The following is a 9,354-nucleotide window of genomic DNA, read 5'->3' as shown; positions in this document are numbered from 1 at the left end:
GCTGAATGGAAAGCTACATGATGGCGTTGCCGGTTGTGCGTAATTCTAACCATGACCGGAGGTCTATCTGTAGTATTGCGTTCTGCATTCATACATTTCAGTAGATCAGCGTAGCAAAGTCATTTTTGGTTAGACGTTACAATTATTATAAGATGAACAAATGTAGAAGATTTTTAACTTTTCATATCCCTTTTGAATTAGTGTGTTGAAGAGTTGGTCCACCTATTGTAACTGGCATGTGTTTGGAAAGGTTCTTTAATAATAAATAAGAATAACAGTAATAAAGGACACCACTGATTAAATATTTTTCAGCATGGCTCAACACATTTGGTCATATTGAATGTGTCCCTGACAGGATCTAATACAAAAGCCAATATTGCATGCATTACTATGGTGATATGAAACATAACTTCCTCCATTAAACAATAGTTTCTATGAATTCGCCACATTATGTCCGAAGTTAGGCGTTGCTACACAAGGGGTCATGTCCTTTGATAAGCGGATACATTGTTTCAAACATTGTTTACAATAATGTTACTCCAGATTCATTGCATTCTTTCCCTTCATCAATTCATCAATTGGATGTATTTCTATAAAACCCTAATAAGGCTTGTCATAGCCGACAACTTTTCCTTTTGTGTGTTGTTTCTCCTATAACTAAACGTAACCTCTTGGCATCTAATGAAAACTGGTTCCTCAGGTGATTAAGTTGGATCTGCTGTATCAGAGAATAGCCAGTGCCATTGTGCTGTAGTCTCCTGGAAATGGCTCAATGTGATCAGTGCCATTAGTCTTAAAGTGTTGAATTAGTAAAATTAATTTTAATCTCTCCCTCTTTCTCTCTCTGTCTGTCTCTCTTTCTATTTCACTCCCTCTCTTTTTCTCACTCTCACTCTCTTATGTAAGCTTTTAAGTAGCGTTGAAAAGATATTTCAGGGGTTTTGATCTTTGTACGTTCAGGAACACTCTGAGACTGTTAAGAATTGTGTAATAAAGCCAAAGTAATCCAGCGCTCCCGAAGTGTGACCCCTCCTGCTGGTTAATTAACAGAGCGCTTTGCTCTCAGAAATGTCTCAAGCTCGGCTAATGCATTACGTATTCAGTAATGTGGTTTACCATTAGTGGCCCTTTTCACTGTGCAGTGATGTTATCATTTGCAAGAGTTCACTTCAGTGTTGGGTCGTTTGGCTCATTGTCGTTTAGGATGACCTCCACCTTTCACATCAGCAAGACTCATTCGCGTGATAGATGAGTCTTATCATTTGGTCTCCATGTGATTTATGTAGAGCAATGACTCTTTCCTGACACCCATTGTCATATCACATAGCCATCAAAACATGCTGAGATGTTATTTTGCTTTTTAAGATTGAGGTTACTGTAAGCAAGAGAAATCACCAGCTCTGCAAGGCTTGTCTTTGCTGCTATACTAGTTTGATTCATGAAGAATATTTTAGATACAGCACCCACAATATAATATCATAGACTGCTATTAGCTGAATTATGATATTATCAATTAGAATACAGAGGATACAGCATATACAGCTCAACAATAACCAAGAAGGCATGCATGCTAAGAGCTGTAGCATGTCTGTACAATACAGAAAAATCTTCATGTGCATGAACTGTTGTTGAAAGTTTCTTGCAGTGATTACCCAATACACAGAGCAAACTTTTTTTTTTTTTTTTTTTTTTTTTTTAAGTATATTTTTTTGAGCTTTTTATGCCTTTAATGTGACAGGATAGTAGAGAGTGACAGGAAGCGAGTGGGAGAGAGAGTCGGGGTGGGATATCCAGAAAGGACCACGGGGCGGGAATCTAACCCGGGTTGTCGACGTATGGTGCAGGTGCCCCAGCCAGTTGCGCCACGGCTGGGGCCTACACAGAGCAAACTTAATGGAAAAAAAAGTTATTATATGAAATGCAATCCATTATCAGTCTTGTCGCCAAATGTTTCCCTGCAAAGATGGAAGGAGACCAAACATATCAAGGGCATGCTGTGCCATGTTTGTGGAACTCGGAGTTCCTACCAAAAGCCAAGCTTGTGCTCACATGTTTGTTTGTAGCTCTCATCATATTAGGCTTTATGATTTTAAAAAAGGAGTCTTGTTGGCCACTGTCACTCATGTGCTTTCTTGATTTGGAGGGTTCAATGTTCAATGTTCAATTCCATACAGTTCGTCTTTAATACCAGACTCAAGAGATTCCAATCAGAACATACAACACAAACAAAAGATACATTCAATTCAAAAAGACACTGCCTTTTATTCTAAGGAAGTATAAGTATAAGTACTCTTTTGATCCCTGCATTTAACCCAATCTGTGAATTAGTGAAACACACAGTGAACAGGAGCACACACTAATCCCGGCGCAGTGAGCTGCCTGCAACAACAGCGGCACTCGGGGAGCAGTGAGGGGTTAAGTGCCTTGCTCAAGGGCACTTCAGCCTTGCCTACTGGTCGGGATTCGAACCGGCAATCCTCAAGTTACAAGTCCGAAGCGCTAACCAGTAGGCCACGGCTGCCCACAAAATACAATACATTCTAAAATACAATTATGCCAGTGTTTCCACAGTGATTGCTGCCATACAGCACTAAACCTAATGTTAGATAGTAGCATGGCAGTGACACTCTGGGAATCATTCAGTTCAAATGTGATGTACGGATCGATATTGATTGTTTATGTTATGGTAAAAATAAGTGTGGTGAAGCCGCAGTAGTGTTGCTACCTGACAAGCGGATGGCCTGGGTTCAATTCACTTTGGATCAAATTGCCTGCTAAAAAACAGTGACCTTAAATATTAATCCATTTATTTGAGGTACTGTAGGTGGACATAATATATCCAAGTCATCATGCTAATTATTGAAAGTACAGTAAGTGACATCCTGGCTCTGTCACAACACAATTGGTATTGTCCTCTGCAGCTGCATGTTAAATCAAAACATTGGATCTCAAATTGTTTTCTTTCAGTTGGTCATTCTCCAATATGCATCTCCGTTGCACGAAATCACTGGCTACATATTGAGTCATACTGCACGCATGGTAGCCAATTTGACCCTTAATGTCTGACTGTGTTCGCTAGATCAAAGCACTTTAAGGAATGGCTGGACACACCTTTTCCATAGAAATTCAGAAAACAGGAAGTTGTGCCCAAAACGACATTTTTTTCAATTCCTTAGTTTGTGTGATGTGTGATGGTTTTGACGTTTCCGATTGACGTCAGCTGGAACAGACATTAAAAGAAAATGTGAACAGACACACACACACACGCACACACACACAAGCACACATTTACACACAGTCACAGTCCTGCACTTAAAACCCCAGGCCCTCTCTCTGAAAATGACATCTGCAAAGTAGGCCATCCAGGAGAAAAATCAGAGCAGAAATGCGTTTCATTTTACCCTCTTTAAGTGTAGAGAGGAAAAATAACCGGAGCGGAGCGGAGTGAGAACACTGTTGGCCAGTCCCTGGGGACGGTGCGTCCGGCATTGTGTTCTGGAGGTGTTTAAAGCATGCATGGTTCCGTAATGACAAAAGGGAGTCAGGGCGGCTGACTCAGAGGAAATACTTCTCGTCTGCCTCACAACCTGTCAAATGGAAAGTGGGCGAGGGGGCAGTGTAGCGGTGAATCCGCCACAGTTAGGGGGAGGCTACTTTCAGCCGCTTAACTGAAAAAAAAAATGTTCTTTAAGGGAGGAAGGAAGGTGGTTGGGTTGGCTCTCATTCGTGAATCGGAGTGAAATCCTCCTTTCCCATGCACACACACGATAACAAAACAAAAACAGGAAGTCTAACTCTACCCAGAATAGGAATTAGGAAGGCAAAGGTAACTCACGTGGAATGGGTAGCTGCTATCACTTACGCTCCAGCCCCTGGGTGTTCCATGATGGTCCAGTTCCACGGAGCAGGACCACAGAATCAGCAGCAGGCCCCAGGCCACTTCAGGTGACTGAACCCAGGGAAGGACCAGAGCACACGAATGGCCTTTTCAGACTTTAAAGGGACACCAGGCAACGTTTTCGTGTTAATGAATCATCTTCGTAAGTCGGTATATGGTTAAATGACTCATTACGGGGCGAATGAAGGCTCTCTCGCCCGCCCCAACTGCCTGTAGGAAGAATATCCCACTTGCAAGTTCGGTGTATCCTACCCGCCGACCGAAGCAGGATCAGTTTACAGCACAGAGGCAGGCTAACGAAACGCTAGAGATTGTTGCAAACGTGTGTATAATGGCAGAGCCGGCGAAGAAGCAGCGAAAACCCTTGACAGAAGACGCAAAGAAAAGGAAAAGAGCTTCAGACCAAACGAGGGGGAGTTTTGTAGAGAAAAAGCATCAGGCTTGCCTGGTGTCCCTTTAATGGTGCGAGCGACTAACATTTCGACGCACCGCATCTTCCTCAGAGTCAAACACTCTCACATGGCTCTGAGTGAATATTATCACTAAAGCTACAGACTGGGCAGACTTTTGGGCAGCCGTGGCCCACTGGTTAGCACTCTGGACTTGTAACCGGAGGGTTGCTGGTTCGAGCCCCGACCAGTGGGCCGCTGCTGAAGTGCCGCTGCACAAGTGGGGTAATATTTACAGGGAAACCCTCCAGTGTCAGGTCACCTGGGTAATGGTCCAGTTTGTCATTTCTGTCACTACACCTGTATACGGAGGAGAGAGAACATGGCTGTCTGGCAAACCCTGTCTGGATGCATCCAAACCTGCCCCACAGTTCTGACAGTCATCCAAACACAGCTCATAAATACAACAAGTATGGCACTGCACTGACATGCTTTGTAAAAAAAAGTGTGCCCTTGTCTTTGACTGCTATAAATACCAAATGGTCTCACAGCATAGTGTCACATCCGAACAGGGCCTACACCAAATATAAGACCGAACTGAACACCTATGTATAAAAAAGTGTCCTGCTTTTCAAATGCTATTCTAAATACACTATTCTAAGATTGAGTCCAAATCAAAGAGAGGAGCTGGCCTCTGGATTTTGTTATACATTTAGTAGTTTATTCATCTGACACACACAAGCCAGAATGTTTCATTCATTCTGATCATGCAGGTTTGTCTTGGTTCTCTTACATCCCCTTATCTCCCCTCAGTAGCCCATTCATGTTGGTTATGGCCTGACCTCTGTGACCCAGGACAAGCCCTGTCACTAAACAGTGTTTTGGTCGTGTCGGAAACCCAGACTCATCCCCAGACCCTGCCCCTGCCCCGTCATGCTTGCTCACGGTCTTAAACGCCGCAGTGTGACAAATGGAGGATAGGCTAGAGAGGCTGAGAGACGTCAACACTTCCTCAAATGTTGGGCATGGTGAATTAACAGACACTCCATTCAGAAGTCACCACACACAAAGACACATGCACAGACATACACGCCCACACATGCGCACACACACACACACACACACATACACACACTCACACACACACACACACACACACACACACACACACATAGTGTTAATTTTGTCACCTATTTTTTTATTTAGTCTTAGTCTTAGTCTTGTGACGAAATGTCCTTTTAAGTCTTTGTCGTATTTAGTCATTCAAATATCATTTTTGTTAGTCAAGTTTTAGTCAACTAAAAGTCTCGTCATTTATAGTCTAGTTTTAGTCAAAAGAAAACTAAAGCTATCTTAGTCTCAGTCAGTTTTAGTCAAAACATTTTAGTCTTTTTTATAACAAATTATTTCTGATTACCATTTCAGTCAAATAGTGTTTCACACATCTCAATTTTCTAACAATATTGTGTGTCCACAGGGCTACTCGACTGTTATAATTACTCATTCTGATTTTTTTGTCAGTCAGTACATGCACAGGTAAGTCGAGCTACAGTTATAGCTCGGCTGGGATTTGGCCATAGACAGTAAAAGATTTGACTGGACCACTGTCATGATCTTCATAGACCAGTGTTTCACAAAGTGTGGTCCGGGGACCACTGGTGGTCCATAAGCTATCCCAAGTGGTCCATGAGCAGACGTGGTAAAATATAATATAGATGAGTTGTTTGCAATATTGAACCAACTGTTCTACAACACTGTCTATGTCAGATATGCCAGTTTAAATCATATTAATCCTCTGACACAATTAAACAAAGTGCAAAGACAATAAGCAAGGTGGTTCAGTGAGTATTGTGTAGGCTAATATACTGCTAGGTCTATTTTTTTTTTAGCTAGGTGGTCTGTGTGTTTCTTTTTTATTGATTAGTTAAGTGGTCCTTCATCTGAAAAAGTTTGAGAAACACTGTCTTGGACCCAAGTATGAATGTTTTACTCCGCCACGCTAGATGGCGATATGTCAAGCATAACACAAACTCTCAATCTTAGCTAACTTGATAGCGAACTTTCCATATTAGCTTACTTGCTAGCAAACTTTGCATCATCAGTGTAACTAGTTAAATAGTTGACATTACTTGCTGAAAATTTTCGTATGGACATTCTGGGGGATGTTAATTTGTATATGTATGAGAGAAGCTTCAACTTCTGGGTATGTAGCATTGTGGCATAAAGCCTAACTCCTAAATCTCCGGTGTTCTTGTTCCATGTAGTTTCCTGCTGCAGCCACAGGGTTGCAGCAACAGCATGTAGACTAGCCTACAGGAAAGCTGCTGCGCATGAACCATGAACTCATTCGGAATATTTTGAAAAGGTAACAGCTATTCTGTCTTCTCATTTGGTAGACGAAAATGGAAGAGAAATTTTATCTTAGTTTTTATTTCATGCAAAACATTTTAGTCTCGTCTTTTTTCGTCAACAATAATGCATCTTAAGATAGTCTTAGTCAGTGTTTCAGGACATTAGTGCAGTCTCGTCATCGTCTCGTCTTAGTCATGTAAAAAAAGGTTGTTGACGAACATTTTTCCTCTTGTCTCATCTGACGAAATTAACACTACACACACACACACACACACACACAAACGGAAAAAAAATGATGTCTGAAAATACCTATTAAGTTTTGAACATCCTTGACTGAACCAATCAAAGAGACACTTCAGAGTGATGCAGGGTTTTCTCTCCACACTTTTATTTGAGTTGAAGGCCTTCACTGTAGATAAACAGAAAACAGTGTGTGTGTGTGTGTGTGTGTGTGTGTGTGTGTGTGTGTGTGTGTGTTTGTACTGCCAGTCTGCCAGCCATCTCTGTTATTGTTTTACTGTTTCCAGTATCTTCTGTGTTGTAACTGATAATATCACAGTTGAGATGGAGATACCATACACTGTAATAAAAACTTTGGAGAAATTGCAGTCTGTGATATGGTCACGCGGTCACTTTTATGGCTTTATGCCTTTTGCGTGTTTGGATTCTCGTAATCATTCACATAATCACACATTCACACACAGCGTGCTCAGAGAGGCGCATTCTCCCGTTCCCAGAACAGACCTTTAGGCCTCAGACCAGACCCAAATATACACTACCGTAGTTTCAAACGCTTTTTGTTCTAAATTCGTCTGGATATCTCACCACAGTGTGATGAGGGGAGAGAGAGAGAGACCAAGGCACTTCCGCCTCCGTTCTCCGAAAGCTCACATGTCCCTCACGTCCACCCATTTAGCATGTGGTCAGAAAGGCCCCAAATTAGTGTGTGGCCACATATCCCCATGGACAATGACTAGCAGCCCAACTTTGCGCACAGTAGTCTCCCTGACGGAATGGAAATATATTGGCAATCCAAAATTCCAGAGTTTTATTTATTTTATTTTTTTTGTTATAGGCCGTTTTTTGAGTGAAGAGTTTGTGCTGACTCTACCCAAAATTTCAGATGAGGCTGAAATGTTATATTCGCCAATATGTCCGCTCACTTCAGACATATCAGAGAACGTTGGATTCTTCTTTATATGAAAGGTCATGATGAGATCACTGTGACATTACCCAGATCCTACTCATAATGACACTATTCAGTTAACATGTCATTTCATTTATTTAAATACATTTCTTTACAGTTCAGTAGTTCCAAGCCAACCATATAAACACATGAAATGTACAGTATAATGGAAAAGTTAACTGACAACAAACCTATGTCTCTTGGTACAGTGTATATATTTGGGATAATTGATTTCCCTTGGGAAAGCATTTCTCATCTTGTCTAACCTTATCTTATTTCATATTAAAACTTTGATAGAGTTGTTAGCTGTGAACTGTGTAATTGATTACTATTTGTGTGGGGGCAGTTTCAGTTTCCTTGAAGACAGCAACTTTTCCTCATAACGGAGTGTGTGTGTGTGTGTGGATGTGTGTGTGTGTGCACGTGCTTGTGTGTCTGTTGAGTGGGCTCTCATTGTTCTCAGTCCGTTCCTATGGTGACTCAAAGTAAACAAGTGCTGAGGGAATTGAGGGGCCAGTGGATCGTATGCGTCACTTTCGGGGGTATACCAGGTGTGACCCCTCGTAGAGGATCACATGACCTGGTGTGACCCATCATAGAGGATCACATGAAAGACACTTTTAGGGCTGATGTCATGACTCATGCAAGGGGTGGTCGGAATTCCTCCTATTCACTCAATCAGAAGGACAATGTCCTGCATGTCTCGGCTTTTCCTGTCTTCAACCAGGCAGAGGGAATCCCCCCTTCCTGCACCCGTGGTACATTCTTAAATAGGAATTCAAAGGACATTATTTGAAGATGTAAATAAAAAAAAAAAAGTATGTTTATAGCATTTCGTCTTTGCTCCTGTTGTGTTCCTGTTGATGTTGTCGTCGTCATTGGTTTCTCTTGCTGTTCTTGTTGTTGTCGTTTAACATGGCTCCAGAGCAGAGAAGGGTCATTCCAGTAGAGCAAAGCCACGGTCATAGTAATCAATGCATTTAATCACTGCTGGTTGAACTGCCCCTCAGCAGCTGATGAAACTGACCAGCAACCGTTGCCACTGTGGCCGACTGATCTCTTTCATGTGAGCACGTCGTTCACCACTCCCCAACGCAACCGGGGGTGTTGCGACACACAGAGGTCGACACGAGGAGGGAAAAAAAAAAAAAGACAAGAAAGCATCCCCTCTTCCCTCGTCGTCAGCTCACGTTCGCTTTCTTTGGCTCATCCCTTTCTTTCTTTTTTTCATGTGCATGCCGTTGACCGCTTGCCCGGGCTTTGCACCACGGGGTAGGTTTCAGGTCAGGTCAGATGGACAAACCACAGGGAAAACCTCCTGCTTACTCCAGTCACACAAACACAGTGCCTGCTCAGGAATGCCAGGCCCCCTCTGTAAATTAGGTAATTTTTACTCCTAAGGCATGTGTGATTTATTCACAGGTCCTATAAGTGGTCAGTAGGCAGGTTGTTTTTGTCTCATGTTACCAGACGTATGTTTCCCACAGATTAAGCACAAAAGTCAGACAGCAATTTTGTATATGCTATCC

At 42.2% G+C, this 9,354-nt stretch overlaps 1 protein-coding gene across 1 annotated transcript in view; it reads left to right on the top strand.

The window, feature by feature from the left end:
- LOC125310210 (synapsin-3-like) overlaps window positions 1–9,354 on the top strand; it is a 131,469-nt gene that overhangs the window by 84,947 nt on the left and 37,168 nt on the right. The gene's annotated exons all lie outside the window — the stretch shown is intronic.

This window comes from Alosa alosa, chromosome 17 (genome assembly GCF_017589495.1).
Source record: "Alosa alosa isolate M-15738 ecotype Scorff River chromosome 17, AALO_Geno_1.1, whole genome shotgun sequence".
Lineage (NCBI taxonomy): Eukaryota > Metazoa > Chordata > Actinopteri > Clupeiformes > Clupeidae > Alosa > Alosa alosa.
Note: the sequence above shows the minus strand (reverse complement) of the source record. Positions and strands in the feature narration are given on the sequence as shown.